The following is a 17,724-nucleotide window of genomic DNA, read 5'->3' as shown; positions in this document are numbered from 1 at the left end:
TCCGCCCAACCACAATGGGCATGTAGCAGCCTCATTTAAGAGACCATGTAGCTCCTGTTCCCCACACTGCTTCCAGCCCACCACCACATAATGCCTCGCAGGCATTTGAGTTCCTTAAAGGCTCCCTCCAACGATTGTCTGAGGAGCCTCATCCTGGCCCCACACACAGTACCTTTGCTACCAATTTCTACCTGAGTTTCTAGAAACAATGAAAAGAAACACCATTGAGCAAAATAAAATCTCTTTTCCAGTCACGGACCTGGTCTTGTGGGCCTAAGAAACTTCCAGCAACCCACTGGAGGAAAAATAGGGGAAGAGGTCTTTTGACTATGCCCATCATGGGCCTTTCACCAACACCCATGAGATAACATGCGCACACAAATTGTGCTTGTTGAGTTTTGAGGTCACTACCTCACACCATTGGTCCATCTCCAAAGTCCCCTTCTAAAATAGAACTTGCCCCTTCTCCTACCAAGTTGCAGCTTTTACCCTTCACTTTTAAATACTTGCAACGTCTAAGATTTAAATATAAGCCCACAGTTTCTCAATTCTGACAGTCCCCAGACTCAGGACAAGGGAAGACATTCTGTGGTGACTAGGTTCCCAATTCAGGGAAATTTTGAGACTTCTGATCATTCAAGTTCTGTCCCAGCTTGAATTTCCTTCCTCTTTCTTGACCTTTTTGTTTGAGGAAGGTTTTTAGTGAATCATTGTTAATAAGTTAAAAGCAAAACATCTCTTGACCATCTGCTAGAGTGTGGACTTTAAATATCGTCCCCCAAAGCCTATGCATTAAGGCAGAGATTCTTAATCTTCCTTGTGCTGTGATGTTGCTGCTTCATAATTCTGGTTTTGCTTCTGTTATGGATCATAGTGTAAAAGTCTGTGTTTTCTGATGGTCTTCGTCCATCCCTGTGAAAGGGTCATTCAACCCCAAAGGAGTCACAGCCCACAGGTTGAAAAACACTGTGCTAAAGTCTTTGTCCTCCAACTTGGTAATGTTGATAAAAGATGGAGGGGTATAAACTGTGTGTCTGAGATTCTGGTCACTGTGGGCCTTGAAGAGCAACATAGGACCTACATCTCTTGTTTGCATCTTGACTGTGGGGTGGACGTCCTTGCTCCCATTATACACCTCCATGATATGCTGCTACCTCATTGTCAATCAGTCGTGACTGAAATCTCCCAAACTGTATACCCAAACCAGCCTTTCTCTGCGAGTTACTCTCACTTATTTGTTTCAGCAATGGAAAGCAACAAGCAAACTTCACCTTTGTAGTTCCTCTGGGGCCTTGGCTTCCCAGTGTCCTCGACATTTCCATCCGTAGGACAACTCTGCAGAGCACACTAGAATAACAGCAGCGGACAGTCATTGTGCAGCTATCTCTCTTCTGGGTGTGGAGGAAGGAGGCTAGGAAGGAAAGAACTGGTTGACATCCTACCTCTGGTAGGTACTGCTGAAGCCTGTCCTCAGCAAATCCCAGCTCCTCAGTGGGGCTTGGTTTCCTCAACAGACAAGGAAACGTCAGTCTATAGAATAGATTTTAGAGCTAGGTAGCTGATGTTCTGTACAGACAGGGTAAAAGTGATGGTTAGTCTTCATTATCAGTTTGGCAGGACTTAGGAGCAAGAAGGAGACACTCATCTAGGTGTGTCTGTTTTCAGGAGGTTTAACAGAGAAGACACACCCTAAATTGATGGCAGTATCTCGGGGCTAGAGTCTCAAATTAAATAAAAAAAGTAAAAACACAAACAAAACCAATATATTTAATATATTTGTATATGAAATTCTCGAGGAACAATTCTGATTAAAGAGGGGAAAGGAGAAAGTATGCCGAGCACCATCCATCATCTCTGTTTTGCAGGGACTCCCTCTGACCAGATACCTCAGGCTCCCACCACACCCTCCCCACGACAGTGACTGTGTCTCTTTAAACCCTGAGCCCAAACACTTCCTTCTCTAAGTTGCTTTTCTCAGATATTTTGTCACGACAATAAAAAAAAAAAGGTAACTAACTGTTCTAGTTTGATTTCTGTTGCTGTGATGAAACACTCTGACCAGAATAAACATGGGGCAGAAACAGAGCTGATTTCATCTTAGAGGCCCCAGTCTTCTGCAGCTCAAGACCCCTTACCTAGGGAAGATAGTTTGGCCCCATCTATAGCAGTTAGCAATCAAGATAATGCCCACCAGCCAGGCTGGTTTTGTAACTCTTCAGCTGAGGTACTCTCTTATCTAGATTCTGTCAAGTTGATGACAGAACTAACCAGCAGCCAATACACTGACTATAAACTCCTCTAAAAATGTCTGCTTCTGCTTGACTCCAGCTACTTACTCCATTGTGGAGGGAATATTTGCTGTGTGTAGCTTCTGCTTCTAAAATCCCAAGGTGGTCCTCCTACATGGACCATTATTTAGACTCTCTTGATTCTGTTGTTGTTTTGTAAACTATTCAGTCTGTTTTGTTTTGTTTTGCTTTGTCTGTTTGTTTTTTGATGAGACCCCTAGGCCTCTTTAGTATAACATGTTATATAACCCTAAGGACACGCCTCTTTGGTACGTTGCCTGGAACTTCTTACAGTTCTCAATCTTGTTCACGTCCTCAGAGTTCCTAAAACAGTTACCAACAGGTCAAAAGTAAATACCATCACAACATATGCTAAACCAGCAACCAGTAAGAGGAAGCAAAGGAGAAAGAAGACATAACAGAGTCTAACTAGCCCTCAGCTGAACTGGGATTCGGCCAGCCAAGCAGTTTCTGCACCATCTACAACCCGAAGGTTTGACGAATCTCTCCAGCACAGGCTCACTTCAGGAAAGAGTCCAAAGGCTTCCTCCTACCCTTCCTTGGCAGGCTGCTTACTGGGCGTGGCAGCTATGGGTTTCGGCACTCATTGTTTTGTGCTTGGACAACCTATGCTTTTACAAACAGACCCTAACGGCTCATTCCTGCTCAGGATCTTCAGAACAGGCTGCTATATTGTTTTCATTTCCTGTGCTTTTTAACTTCCTTGTCATAATATTATCCTATCTTCATGGCGCCGCTCATCCATGGGCCCGCGTGATAGACTGCCATGTGGCACACGCTGAAACTGTTTTATCCAGCTTCAATCATGACCATGCTGAGGGGTTCTGCAGACACCATTTAAAAAGTTGGAAAAATGGGGCTGCTGAGATGGTGCAGCAGTTAAGAGCACCAATTTCCTTCCCAGGGGATCTAGGTTTGACTCTCAGCATCCACATGGTAACCCACACCATCTGTAACTCCAGTTCTGGGGGGACCCAACACCTTTCTTTGGCCTCTGTGGGTACATACATGTAGGCAAAGCACCCCCCCACACACACACATAAAACAATTATTTTTAAGAATGTTTAGGAAAGAAGTTGAGAATAAACGTCACATGAATGCAAGCATGGCTTTAGGCATGCCATATGGCTTCCACATAGGGAACTTCAAGTTAAGAATGGCTTAGAGAAGCCAATGTGTTCAGAAAGCAACCAGGAGGCAGGTGTGTACCACCTAGGGATGAAAAGGTATGTGTGACATGCTGAGCCTCCTTCACTTAGGCCTCCTAAGTCAGTAACTCAGAGAGTAACTCAGGCCAGAGGCCTGCTCCCTCCCCAGACCTCTGGCTAAGCTGTCCGCACTGCATTGTCCACACAATGACCAGACAACCTAGTCCCAGTTATGAATGTAATGACCCTAAAATGCTAACATTTTAGCTGTTTGATTCTTGGAGTACTAGACCCCTCCTTATTGGTGATTTCAATGACTAGGATAACACTAATATTACCTTGGATATCCCCCACTGACCCAGGAGGAATTCTGGAGTCTCCACCCTGATTGCCCTCTTCTTTCAGGAAGAACTCTTTCTCCTGGAAGAGAAGCTGTCTTGATTTACAGAATCAGACCAAGGAGAGGAGTGTGTTGAAAAGAAGAGAAAAATAAGCCACAGAGATTTGGGGTTGGGACACCAAACCAACTTTTCCTGATTTCAAGTTAAGTAGTCATTCGTGTGTGTGTGTGTGTGTGTGTGTGTGTGTGTGTGTGTGTGTGTGTGTGTGTGTTTAAACTGGGGCATTTGAAACATAATTTAAAAAGAAATTTTAAGCATTTGTTTCACACACACACACACACACACACACACACACACACACACGTGTATATGCACATGCATGCAGTTGCTCATGGTGGCCATAAGAGGGTGTTAGATCTCCTGGTTGTGGAATTATCATTTGGTTGTGAGCTACACAACATGGGACAGAACTCGGGTCCTCTGTGAAAGCAGCACATACTCATAACTGCTGAGCCATCACTCTAGCCCCTAAAACATGATTTTTAAGATGCTGCTGGGTCTGGTAGTCCAGGTTTATATCTTCACCCACTGTGACTGCTGATGCAATAGAATCATAATACGTTCAGGGTGTTCCTTTGGAAGACCTTGACTCAAAATAAAAAACAAAGAGAAGTCTGGGATGTAGCTTCGCAGTAGGGGGCTTGGCTAGCATACACGAAGCCCTACATTCAGTGCTGAGGACTGTGGTCAGGAGATGATGCTAGCCCTTTCTTTTAACCTAAAGATAATCTTCCCAGAGCCAAAATGATAGAAACAATAATATAGTCAGACATGTAACAAACATCATACAACAGTGAAGATTTCACAACTGGATTGTAATTCCTGACCTTGTAAATGTTCCAAAACATGTGGTCAGTCATGCCACTCTTAAAAGTACTATTAAGGGGAATTGTGCTCACCAAATCCACTCCTAGGTGGATTCCCATAGAAATCAAACTATATCCATACAATATCATACTGGTAAACACCATTCATGATAGCCAAAAGGTGGAAGCAATCTAGACATCCAGCAACTGCTGAGAGACGAATGCAGTGTGCACATCCACACATGGAGTTCATTCAGCAGCAAAAAAAAAAAAAAAAAAAAAAAATGAAGGCTCACCTACGTTCGGCATTGCATAGAGCTGCACACATGAGGCTGAGGGAAGAGAGCGGCCGGCCACCGTCCTATGACCCACTCTGCACAAACGGGTCTCCACAGACAAAAAGTAGATGTGACGCTATTGCAAACAACCATGAGGAGTTTGACTGGGGCAATGGATAGATTTTAAAACTGGGCCACAGTAGTGATTGTTCCTCACACAAAATCAGTGAATTATTATACCATTAAAATAAATGAATTTTATGGACTACTAATTTGGCCTTAAAACTGACAAAGAAAGAAAGAAAGAAAGAAAGAAAGAAAGAAAGAAAGAAAGAAAGAAAGAAAGAAAGAGAAGGTTGAAAAATACGATGCCATTCTGGTGGACCAGAATAGATTGATGGAGGGAGCAGAGGATGAAATCGGCTTCCTGAGTGGAAGGGTTTGTCAGCAGAAGGAAGGACCAGCAGCTTGTGGAGGCTGAGTGCAGAGATCTTGCAGGAGGCAACTGATGTGTATCAATTACGGAGGGTGAGGAGTGATTGACAGGAAGGTGAAGTTTGGAATGTAAGTCTAGAGGACCATCAAGCGGTGTCCATTAATATAAGCTCAAGAGGCTGGGTGTCTGTGGACAGAGGTGCTGACCATCATGCTTTGCTGCAGCATTGGGCAAAGTCAACATCTGCTTCTGAACAAAAGAAATTAGTCACCTCTGTAATCTAGTGGCCAAAAAGAGTTTATTTCTTCCCGTAGGTAAGTGCTTGTTACTTGGATATGGTTTCAAACGCATCGCTTTGAAAGTAATCCCTTCTGACTTTTATGATATATAAAATTGTATGTCTTATTTACAATAGGGTTTTATGGGCCAAATGACTTAACTTGTACTGGTGAAAACTTCAAAAACCAAGAGAAACACCTGGTCCTGATAAGGATTAAAGCAAACAGAAGAAAGGACCAAAGTCTAGGCAAACAGTAGCTTCCTTGTGCCACCTGGAAGCCAGAGGGACTCAGAAAAAGCCAATGCCAAGAGATTCATGAAGATTCGTGCTCCCCACGACTTCTGTATCTGCTTCCACTCTGCTCTCTCTATCCCCTGCCATGTTCAAGACTCAAAGGACAGGAGGGGTGTTATTCCAGCCACATGCCTACCTGGTGACCCTAAACAGGGTGAGTCCACATGAAGCATTAGAGGGTCCCCCACTATTACTACTTTCTGCCATATTCCATAGCAGGAGAAACATGACCATCCTCACACAGGCCATTCTCTCAGCCTGTGAGCAAGGAAGGCCTTCTACCAGAATAAACAGTCTACTCAGGTCTTCAAGATGGCTCCCACTGGGGCTTTGCTCTTACATGGATGGAAGGATGTGCCACTGTGGATGAGAACATGGCAATCCTACGTCAGCCATGCAGCAGCCTGGGGTTTAGCAGCTCTGAAGATTGACGTCCACTTATTCTCCCCTGGGAACCCATGTAATCCTCACAGTTACCCACTGAAATGTGTTCAAACCAAACTCTCTGATTACAGAGAAAGAAACTGAGGCTTGGTAAGGCTTGTTCGAGAACACTCAGCTAATTCTAATCTCATGTGCTTCTTCCCTACCATGTCACAGGTTCCCATGAATTAGACCAAGAATAGGTTAATTTACGAAGTGGGTGGGGGCAAAGCCAGAGTCTTGTTCCACTCCATCTGGATGAGCCCTAGCGGTAACCTGAAGGCCATCGAAGGCCATCAGTCTGGACAGGAGGATGTCCTAGGAAGAGCAGTGCAGGGAACTCCAGCAAAGATCTGTGGGGTAGAAGATCAAAGGTGACAGAATTCCATGACAGCTGGTATCTCAAATTTCTCCCAGCCTGTGCTAGGGTTGTCATTGTGTCGCCGTCATCACCATCACCATCACCACCATCATCATCTGTTTCTATTTATTTTCTCTTGTTTGTTTTGGTTTATTTTATTTATTTATTTTTTTTTTTTTGAGAGCCCGGGCTTGTCACTTGCCTCTCCCTCCCAAATACTAGGATTACAGGTAAGTGGTGCTGGGGATTGAACCCAGGGCTTCCTTCAGACATGTTAAACACACACTCTACCAACTGAGTGACATCCCGTGTTTCTACCCGTTTTGAAAAGGATAGGATTTGGAATCAGAGGGAAAAATTAAAGCAGAGTCTAAACCTGGGCTTTGCGATATAGTGTTGAGTGATGGCGGGGAAGTTGATGAAGCTCTAAGCCTCTCTGAAAATGAGGGTAATTGGTCCCACCTCCCACACAGAGCCCTTTAGAGACTTAGATCACAGTCTAGAAATGGGCTCTGTAAGGCACTGTTCATATAGTAAGCAGGGGTTTATTAACTATCGATCCTCTAGCTTTTAAAAATTTGTCCAGTCCCCTGTTGTTTATGCCAGTCCTCGATTTTACTTGCCCTGTGTCTTCATCCACGTTATTCAAACAGAGAAGAGAAGGGAAAGAAAGAAGGGTGTGGGGAAGTGTACAGAAGAGGCAAGTCCAGGGCAAGTCCCAGCAGAGGACACAGTTCTATTGTCTGATGCTGGCGGCCTCCCTCTGGATGGGAGAGCACTTCTGATTAATGACAGCCCCAGTCTCTAACCAGCCAAGCAGTAATCTATTCATCCTAAATCAGCCTGTGGTTTTCAGTGCTTTCTGAAAGGGATCACGAAAGGATCTGTCAAACACCTTGATGGAATCTGTGGTTGTCCTTGTGACCCTCCCCTGATCTGACAGTCCAGTTTTAAACAAAGAAATCAGATTGCTGGGCCATGTTCATTCCCTACTCCCATCCCCTGAGTTCATACTCCCTTCTGGATCACCTTCAGAAATGACCATGAGGAGGGGAGTGGAGATGGCGCAGTGGTGGGACTACTTTGTATTCAAGCATGAGGACCTGAGTCTGAATCCCAACACTCATATAAAAACCTGGGTTCCACATATCTGGAGCCTTAGTGCTGTGCCAGGCAGGGGTTTGTTGGACACCAGCCAAGCTCTGGGTGCAGTGTGAGTCTTTTTCAGGAAAATAGTGTGAAGAATGATAGAACAGGACACTTGACATACTTTTCTGGGCACTATACACACATGATGCACACACACCCCCTGTGTGTGTGTATACTACACACGGACACAGAGAGAGAGAGAGACACACACAGAGAGAGACACACACATACACAGGAGTGGAGGGAGAGAGAGGGAGAGGGAGAGAAATGCCCTTGAACCACTTTCCATAAACTTGTTCTAGAATGTTCTTTGGGAAGAATCACTCTTCAGGATGCCAGGCATTGAGAGAGACCTTAAAGCAAGAACAAATAAATATCAGGCTTTATCTGAACAGCATAAATGAAGAGCAGAATTTCATGGGCATTTGTACAGAAAGACCCCAACCATCCATGCAGGGACTCAAATCAGAGTTTGAGGTATAAGCACATTGAGGAGTAATGTCTCTATGGATCAAGACTGGGGGTAGAGGGAGTGGCTGAATATTACCCACCTGTGTTAAGGACCACATACAGAAAATGGATTTTTTCCTCCTAGAGTTCTTGCAAAGCCTCAATCCTTGACACAAAAAGAACCTCAAGCTTTGACTGATAGTTTCCAGAGCCCACTGCCTCTTGCTCAGTGAAAATACATCCATCCAGTTGTGTCTTCTGGTGCTTACTTTGTTAACACTGGTGCCTGAAAATCATGCCTGGCTCTCTTGTTGCACCCCATTTCTCAGGTCATCCAGTGGAGTTGAGTCAAGGTTAAGAACATGGGCCTTAGTGCTAGACAGAACTGAGTGTTTGCACCTGGTAGTTCATTTGCTTCCTTAAGACTAACCATGCTGAATCTAGACTATTTTACTGAAAAAAAAAAAAAAAAAGACATAACAGCAATCCAGCTTTGCCAGATAGTGGTGGTACGGGGGGGGTGGGGGTGGCGGGGGGGGGCAGGGTGTCAACAAACTGTATTTTGAACTGTATTCAGCACAGTGCCTGAATTCTAAGCAGGGACCAATTGCTCATGCTTCCCAAAATCAGCATCTATTGCCACGTGACCTTGTATTTATTTCTCCCCTGAAGATAGAGTGTACCTGACACCCCAGTGGTCCTGACTGGGCTTAGATGATTGTGACTTGTGCCAGCCAGTAGAATGTGCACAGCCCAAACAATGAACACCTTCCAAGAAGAGGCTTTGAGAGTTCTGTATTTCCACTCATCCTATTTGTATTTCTTCCACTGCCAAGAGAAGGGCATGCCCTGGAGGGACACTGGATCGATGAAAGTGGAAGTCTCATGCAGCTGACTGGACGCAGTCCACAGTGTAGAGCTATGCCAAGAAGAACTCAGCTTAGATCAGCCAAACCCTTGTCAGCCCATGAACGGTGAACAAGAAACAAGGGCGTATTGTTATATACCACGAGAGGTTTTCAAGTGGTATGATTGTGATCGTTTCTAGTTTCTTCCCAAACAAGATCCATGATGTAAGCTTGTTGAAAGCAGCTAAATGGGTTCACTGGCCAATCAACCCTCTATGCAATGAAAATGGGAATGGCTTTGGGAACCAGAGACATGTAATTCACACAAGACTTCTGCATCTTTGTAATTGAGTAGGGAAAGTCTATTCTCTGGGTCTCTGCTACTGTTTGAGTGGCATCTCCAAAACTCATGTTGAAAATTAATCACCAATGTGGTACTCTTGAGATGTAGGGCTTTCAAGGGGAGATCAGACGGCTGTGATGGCTCCTATCTGTAATCCTGTACTCGGGAAGCTGAACAGAAGGTTTTCTGTGAGTTTGAGGCAATTCTGGACTACACAGTGAGTTCCAAGCCATCCTGAGCTACAAATTAAAACCTTGTCTCAATAAAGGAGGCGGTACAAGCAGAGCACCCACCACTTAACATCATTAAGAAGACAGTTACGGGAGACACCCACAGATCTTCTGCTATGGCAAACGTTATGACCAAAAGCAACTTAGAGAAGAGGGAGTTTATTTGGGGTTACATTTCCAGGGGGATAGAGGCCACCATGGTGGGTGAGGGCAGGGCAGCAAAAGAATGAGGCCATCCTGAGAGTCAAGAAGTAGAGATAACTTCTGTCTGTACATGAGAGACAGACAGACAGACAGAGCAGAAAGTCAGACTGTAAACTTCAAAGCCTGACTCCAAGGGCTACTTCTTCCACCATGGTTTCATGCCCAAAAGTTCCATAAACTTTCCAATCATTACTACCAGTGAGAGGCCATGCGTTCAGATACGTGAGCCTTTGGGGTACATTTCTCAATCAAACCACCATAGGAGACCTGGCCTCTGATAAAACGAAAGGTTTGCCCCTCCTCTGTCCAAATTTTCTGTCTGTTGCTGTGATAAACAGTGCGATTAAAAGCAACTTGGGGGAAGAAAGGGGTTTTTTGGCTTACATTTCTATAGCACACCCCATCACTAAAGGAAGTCAGGACAGGAGATCAAGGAGGAACTGGGATGTAGAAACTGAGGTATGTGCTATCTTCAGTAATACGGTCTTACCATCAAGTTCTGGAGGGCAACTAAGAGCAATGGTGATAATCTGTATTGTTTGGGGAGTCTCCAGGGGCCTGTGACCAACTACTTGAAAAGGTATTCCACACTATACCTGCCACTGGATTTTTAATTTTCAATCTATAACTTCTGGGAAGATGATTATTTCCTATGTGGGATAATTTCAATTAAATATATATTTCAATTATATGTATGTATACGTGTGTGTGTAAAGTAGTAGGTTTCTATATAAATTTCCAAGCATGCTTAGTGATAGCATTCCTCCCCCACCCCCATACTCTCTCTCCCTTTCATGTCATTTGTATTCTACTACCTCCATTCCCTGTAGATTCCACACCCCCCACCCCACCCACCAATTGTCTCTTTCTAGCTTCCTGGGTTCCAAAGAACTCTAAATTAAACACACAAATCTAAAGATTTGCTACTAAGATCCACATATGAAAAAAGCTAGAAACTTTCTGGGTGTGGGGAACTTGAAATCTTAAGGCAGGAGAGTAAATCTATCATATGAAGGGGGTGAGATTTATTTAGACACTATTGTTCAGAATGCCCATTGATTCTAGGATGAGTAGATAGAAATAGAAGATTTGTTAAAGAGAAACAAAGGATCTCATTAAAGTGGAGAGGGCCCATCAATCTCAGTTTAAAAGCCAGTTGCTTGAACTGGTATTAACTCAAGAAATGAATTTGGTGGAAAGTGTTGGAGGCGTCGAAGACATCCCTATAGTCTTGCTGTGAGCTGGTCGTGAGGCATAAAAAGCATGGCCAGGGGTGGGGGTGGGGAGAAACATGATGACATGTTTGCATTGGTGGGTGGAGTCAGGGCTTGAGGGAGAGTAGGGACGGTACCAAAGCCTATAAACACCCCAAAGAAATGGCAGGTGGAAAGGAAAATCAAACATGCTCACAAGCATGCCCATGCTTCTCAGAAGCTCAAGGAAATGAGGCACAGGTGCAAGAACAGCGGCCATAAGACAGACTCTGCTAGTGCAGGGAAATCTGTGCAACTCCTGGGCAAAGGTGCCTGGGAATTCACATCACCGGCATCAGGTCTGCCAGGCCCAAGAGAGCCAAATCCAAGGCCATGGTGCTACTTTTTAAAAAGTAAGTTATTAACTGAAATCGGTTGAGGTAGTTTTAACAAAAGATTGGAAGATTTGAATTGGAGATATGGAAACCTTAGATGGGGAGTTATAATTCCTGAATGTTCATCTAGACCAAGTAATAATTAGCAATGGATACAGATTAGTAAGAGAGATTTCTTCATCCGTGCTATAGACTGTACAAAGTGCCTCTCAACATCTTGGGAGGCAACTTTTCAGGTAACAGGGGTTGACAGAGTATGCTAGATGTCACAGTCAAACTCCAAGGTGATTGTTAGACTAGACTGTAGTTTTGAGTTTAGTAGGATGAAAATCTATCTCCAGGGCTGGAGAGATGGCTCAGTGGTTAAAAGCACTGACTGCTCTTCCAGAAGTCCCGAGTTCAAATCCCAGCAACCCCATGGTGGCTCACAACCATCTGTAATGGGATCTGATGCCCTCTTCTGGTGTGTCTGAAGACAGTTACTGTGTGTGTGTGTGTGTGTGTGTGTGTGTGTGTGTGTGTGTGTGTGTGTGTGTGTGGTATAATTTTAACAAAAAGAAAAAAGAAAATCTATCTTCAGGAGAGATAGATGATGATGGATTGGGCCCAGATAAACAACCAAACCTGTGAACTATCAGAGAATGGGAGAGACAGCCAGTGTTCGTACAGAAAAAGAGAGAGGCTTAACTACATTCACAAAAGCACACAGTATAGAATAAAGGAATTTGCTTATGAACCTATCCCAAATGATAGTTCCTTTAAAAAAATTATTCATAGTTATGCTTTAAACATTACTCCTGCCCACCCCCCTCCAGGCATAAATGTGTATGAGAGTCTGGGAAGGTGCACCAGTCTTTCTTGGCCCCTTGCCTTTCTCGCAGATGCCTGCACGTGGCTCAGCTCCTTCTGCTTCGCTCCTCTCACCTCCTCTTGGTGCCAACTGCATGCCCACCCTCTTCCTGATGAGCTTGAGAGCTTGCTTGCCCTTGGACACCTTGAGCAGCTCCATGGCACGCCACCAGATCATGTCTTGCAGGAAATTGGTGTAGTTGCTGAGGTGCCCGAGGCACCAGATATGCCTTGCTTACATTCTACGTTACCTTTTGGCCCTTGTTGAGACCCAAAGCCACAGGAAAGCCCAGGGTTGTAGTTTTCCAATGGCAGCCATGGCATGAAGGCCACATTCTATGTTCTTAATAGTTCTCCTTCTAATGAAAACTATGGACAAATGCGTGCTAAAATTATTCTTAAGGCCACATGAGCTAGAGAAACACACTATGATTAAAGTTCTCTAGTCCAAGTAGAAAATGATTAATCCCAAAATGTCTGGACACAATCCTACATTTTAAGTCTTTTCAAAGTCCAAAGTCACAAAACGAGGAGCCCAAATACTACTGTAGCTTCTAGAATGTCACTCTGAACCTAGTTCCAATTCCCTTGGATTGAATGAAGAGGCATACCTGTCCTCAATCAGATGGGTTTCTTACACATCCTTGGGGAGATTGAAGGGAACCAGAGATTTAACCACAAAGGACTGATCTCCTGCACCTAAATCCCCTGCTGCAGCATAGAGCACACTGATTTATTTACTAAGTCTTGATTTAATCTGACATACTTTAAGACTAAGACAATTTCACCCAGCCTCGGTGTTGTACCTCTGTAATCCCAGCACTCGGGAGGCTGAAGCAAAAAGATGAGGAATTCAAGGGTAGCCTGTCTCTGAGTCAACTGGGGGAAAGAAAAGAGAAATGGCTTAGTGGTTAAGAGTACATGCTGCTCTTGCAGAGGACCCAAGTTCAATTCCCAGCCTAGAGGAATCCAACACCCTCTTCTGGCCTTCATCAGTAACTGTACCCACAGGCACACACTCCCATATAGACACATACAAACACACATAATTCAAAAGTTTAAAGGGAGGAGAGTGGAAAAGACCAGGCAGGAGAAGAAAACTAAAGGAAATAGAAAAGGAAGGGGGAGTGGAAAGAGGAAGAAAACCATTCTGTCATTTTGACACACCCAAGCTTCTCTGAGTTTGTCCCATCTTTCAGTGACTGTTTACACCCACTGCCACCATCACGTGAGTTGGACCTTTGTCCTTTCTTCGTCGTCACAGAATCTTGAATTATAACCGAATCTACCTCTTCCTGTACTCACACATCCCTGCAGTCTTCATAATTAGTCACTCAAACAGTGTACCATTTTTCCAGAAAAAAAAAATATCTACCCTTTAGAGGTTAAATACCTTTTGGAACCAAAAAGCCCTGAATCTAAGTTTCAAATTTGCCATTTGTCACCCTGGCAACTGTGGTCATCTTGGGCCCTCGAAGTATTTGAGTCCTCGTGTCCAGTAAGTAGACAGTGACCACCACTTCCCAGAACGACTATGGGAGTTCAGTCAAGATATTGGAAAATAGACTTACGCATGGTAATCGGCCTATGAAACCGACTGAGTAGCAGAGGCTATTCAATGCAAAACATAGAGGGGTTCCTCTAGGTTTCTCAACAGACAAGGCTGACTGTGTTCCGTGCTAGGAAAAAAAAAAAAAAAAAAAAAAAAAAAGCCAAGAGTATAGACAGGCCATGTGCTCTCCCCTCCAAACAGAGCAAACCAGTGTCTGGACACTTGGACCTCAAGTTTCACATCTGCTTTCCTTCCTGGGCAGGGATTTACCTGCGTAAGCCTCACTGTGAGGCTACAGGTTAGTATAGCATCACTTTTGGTAAAGGGGTTTTAGCCCCTTAGCGAAACCAAGCATTAAACAGACCCATGAAGCAGAAACATTGCCCAAAGCACATCTGGCCAGGCTGGAGGAATCTGTGCTGTTTAGAAAAGGCTGCTCTGTTAGGGACAGGAGTTCCATGCTTAACAATCTGCTATTCACAGACTGCTGGAACAGCTGAGCTCTGATGCCTAACTCAAGGGTGAATGCCCTTCAGTAAGTACTCAGAGGCATTTGCTACCTGGAGTAGAGTAGGCAGGTTGTGCATGTGTTCCGACTAGCTTTATGTCAACTTGACGGGCCAGAGTCACCCGGGAGGAGGGAACCTCAACTGAGAAACTGTCCCCACAGACTGACCTGTGGGCAAGCCTGCAGGGCGTTTTTTAAATTAATGGTAGAAGTGGGTAGGCCCATCTACAGCGAGCACTGCCATCCTTTGGTGGGTAATCCTGGATCATATAAGAATATGGAGTGAGTAAGCCCTGAGGAGCAAGCAGCACTCCCCCATGGCCTCTACTTCAGCTCCTGCCCCAGTCTCTTCTCTCAGGGATGGACTGTTACCTGGAAGCGTAACAATAAAATCAACCCTTTCCTTCTCAGGTTGCTTTTGCTCATGGTGATTATTGCAATAGAAATCCTAACCAAGACCATGTACATGTAAAATAGGTCAGTGGAGCAGCTATTATTTCTATAATGTGGGGGGAATAATCCTCTTTGACAAACCAATTATTAAACATTCGCCTACCTGGCTACTTTTAAAACGTATTTATTTTTCTTTTATCTGTTTATATTTATTTAGTGTGTGTGTGTGTGTGTGTGTGTGTATTTGTCAAAGGGGAGTGAGTATGTCGGTTCCCCTGGAGGCTGGAAGGGCCTGGGATCCCATGAAGCTAACATTAAGGATAGTGATGACTCAACCTTCTTGAGTGTTGGGGCCTGAGCTTGGAAACTCTTCAAAAGCAGCACATGTTCTAACTGATGAACCATCTCTCTGGGCCTAGCTGGCTACTTTTTATTGAACATTTATTAGGTGTTAGATGCTGAGCAGGCATAGAAACCACTTCTGGATGCTCCTATGGCCTATATATGACTTGTGTGTATTTACATATACATAGATAAGCAAAAATGATAGGGCCAAAATGCCAGAGGAAATGATTTGGCAAAGTCTTGGGTCAAATAAACTGTCCTGGCAATAGCCCTGACCACTCTATTTCATGGATGTCCACACATCCAGTCCCTCCTGTTCCTGACTTTTCCCTAAAACATCATGTATATGTACATATATGTATATGTCAAGTGTATATATTATATTTTATATATGCATGTATAATTTGCTTATCTATTTTGCCCTGCTAAAATGAAATCTCTCTGCAAGTAGGGAAAGAATTTTTTTTTTTTTTTTTTGGTTTGGTTTTTGGCTTTGGTTGTTTGGTCAGCTTTGATATACACCATGTATCTAGAATAAACTCTGGCATAGAAGAGGCACTCAGTAAAGTTCCCCAAATATAATAGATCAGCCGGGGTGAGAGACAGCCATCTATCCATCCATCCATCTATCCATCCATTGAGTAAGCATCTGTTATCTTCTCTAGGTAAAAAGAAGACATTTTTTATCTTCTCTAAGGGTTTAGTGACCTGGACACAGGACAAAGATATCCTGACTGCTCTCCTAGTGTGAGCCAGGACTGCAGAGACAAATGCATAGGCCACATTCTTGAGCATGCCCGACCCTGGGTGTGGTGGTGACTTGCAGCGGTGACTTGCTGGGAATGAGGCTGGCCAGACATTGTGGGTGCCAAGTCTAGAAACCTGGTCCCCTGACTGAGCAGCTGAACCCTTATGATCCACAGAGACATAAGCTTCATTTTAAAATAACTCCCTTTAGATACAGACTTAGAACTCCATCAAAGCCAAATAAGCCGGCCCGTTTGAGAGGCAGAAAGCCAGATGGCAGGAATACCAAGAGCGCTGTCTTCCTTGTATCACAGATACTGATCAAACATCACATTTTGTGGTTCTTCGAATCACAGAGGAATGGGCTCATGTTCACGGTACCTTAAGAACATACTTAGACTGTCTCCAACTGTACTCAGATCATTCCAGCCATAGGACCAGAAGATTAGGTGCAGAGGAAACACCCTCCTGGCTCACTGAGTATCAGCCACTTCCAGGGGAGGAAGACTTGTCAGCTTAAGCAGATGTACCTTGGGAAGAATGGGTATGGACCACAGCTAGAAAACCCATATCTTCCGTCTACTTCAGGCTGCATGTAGCTAGCCGTAGGAGAGCTCACTGAACCTTGATGGGTAGTGAGCTCCTTCCCAGGCACCAGGAATAGCCACAAATAGCAAGAGGGGTCTGGAACAGTTGATGACTGACTGGCCCTATGGAGGGGAGGCAATGCTATAAAAATCAGTTGTATACTGGCATCAGGAGACGGGCTGGCTGCTCTGGCAAAAAAACAGAATATAAAAATAATTCTGTTATAAACTGACTCTCTCCTATATATAGTAAAGACAAATAATCACCCACTTCCCCCGTTAATGTATTTTTCAAGTTCCTGTTTTTAAATATCAGTTTTTCTTAAAAGCTCACCTCACTGAACTTTCTAATGATGGCCACAAAGGGAATATCTAGCCATCATGGAGGTGACCTGTAAGCTCATACAGGGGGACAGGAGGTAAGAGAAGGGCTATGGAGGACCCTGTAGCTCACCCACAGGGAAAAGCAGGCCACTTGGGAAAAATCCAGAAGCATCAGTTCCAGATTTTTGTTGTTGTTGCTGTTGGTTCCTGTTCTCTGGCAGGCCGGTGGACCAGCCTCCTTCTCCTGCATGGCCTGCACCTGCTCTGGGGCATGATAAAATATCTAGGAATAACACTGGGGTAGAAGTCATGTACGTGGTCAAGGATTATGAAATGTACTGGTCTCTGATCAGTTACGATGGTATCAAAGTTGCCTTTCCCCTTGAATACAGCTTAAATGAAATGACCCAGACTCCCCTCCTCTGAGTAGCTCTACCCAGGAACTGCATCTCAGCCAGTATGCTGAGAAAGACAGACCCCACAGTGAACTGGAACCTTTATCTGCAGAAGCTCGAGCTGTGCGTGGATGGAAGGAGCTGCAGTCACCCTTCCGACCAACTCCAGCTAAGTCCGGCTGGGAAACGCTACCTCTTAAATCCACCTTGTCATTCTACCCGAGAGACTTCATTTTCTCTTCTTTTTAACCTGTTTCCTCCCTCGGGTTTGGAAAGAGACCTGAGCCCTCATTGCTTCCTTACAACCACTCTCCTGAAAGACAACTGACCAGAAGAGGAGACATCCCAGCAACAGGAAACACCATGAAGAACCCCTATGTAGAGTTCCATATGAGCGCTGGGAACAAGGCCGTGGCGACGTCATTGTGCTGAACGTAAAGGTCTGAAACAGCTGCAGAGTGGTGGCCTTCCAGCTA

Source organism: Arvicanthis niloticus, chromosome 7 (genome assembly GCF_011762505.2).
Source record: "Arvicanthis niloticus isolate mArvNil1 chromosome 7, mArvNil1.pat.X, whole genome shotgun sequence".
Taxonomy (NCBI): Eukaryota; Metazoa; Chordata; class Mammalia; order Rodentia; family Muridae; genus Arvicanthis; species Arvicanthis niloticus.
The sequence above is the reverse complement of the archived record's forward strand: the minus strand, read 5'-3'. Positions refer to the sequence as shown.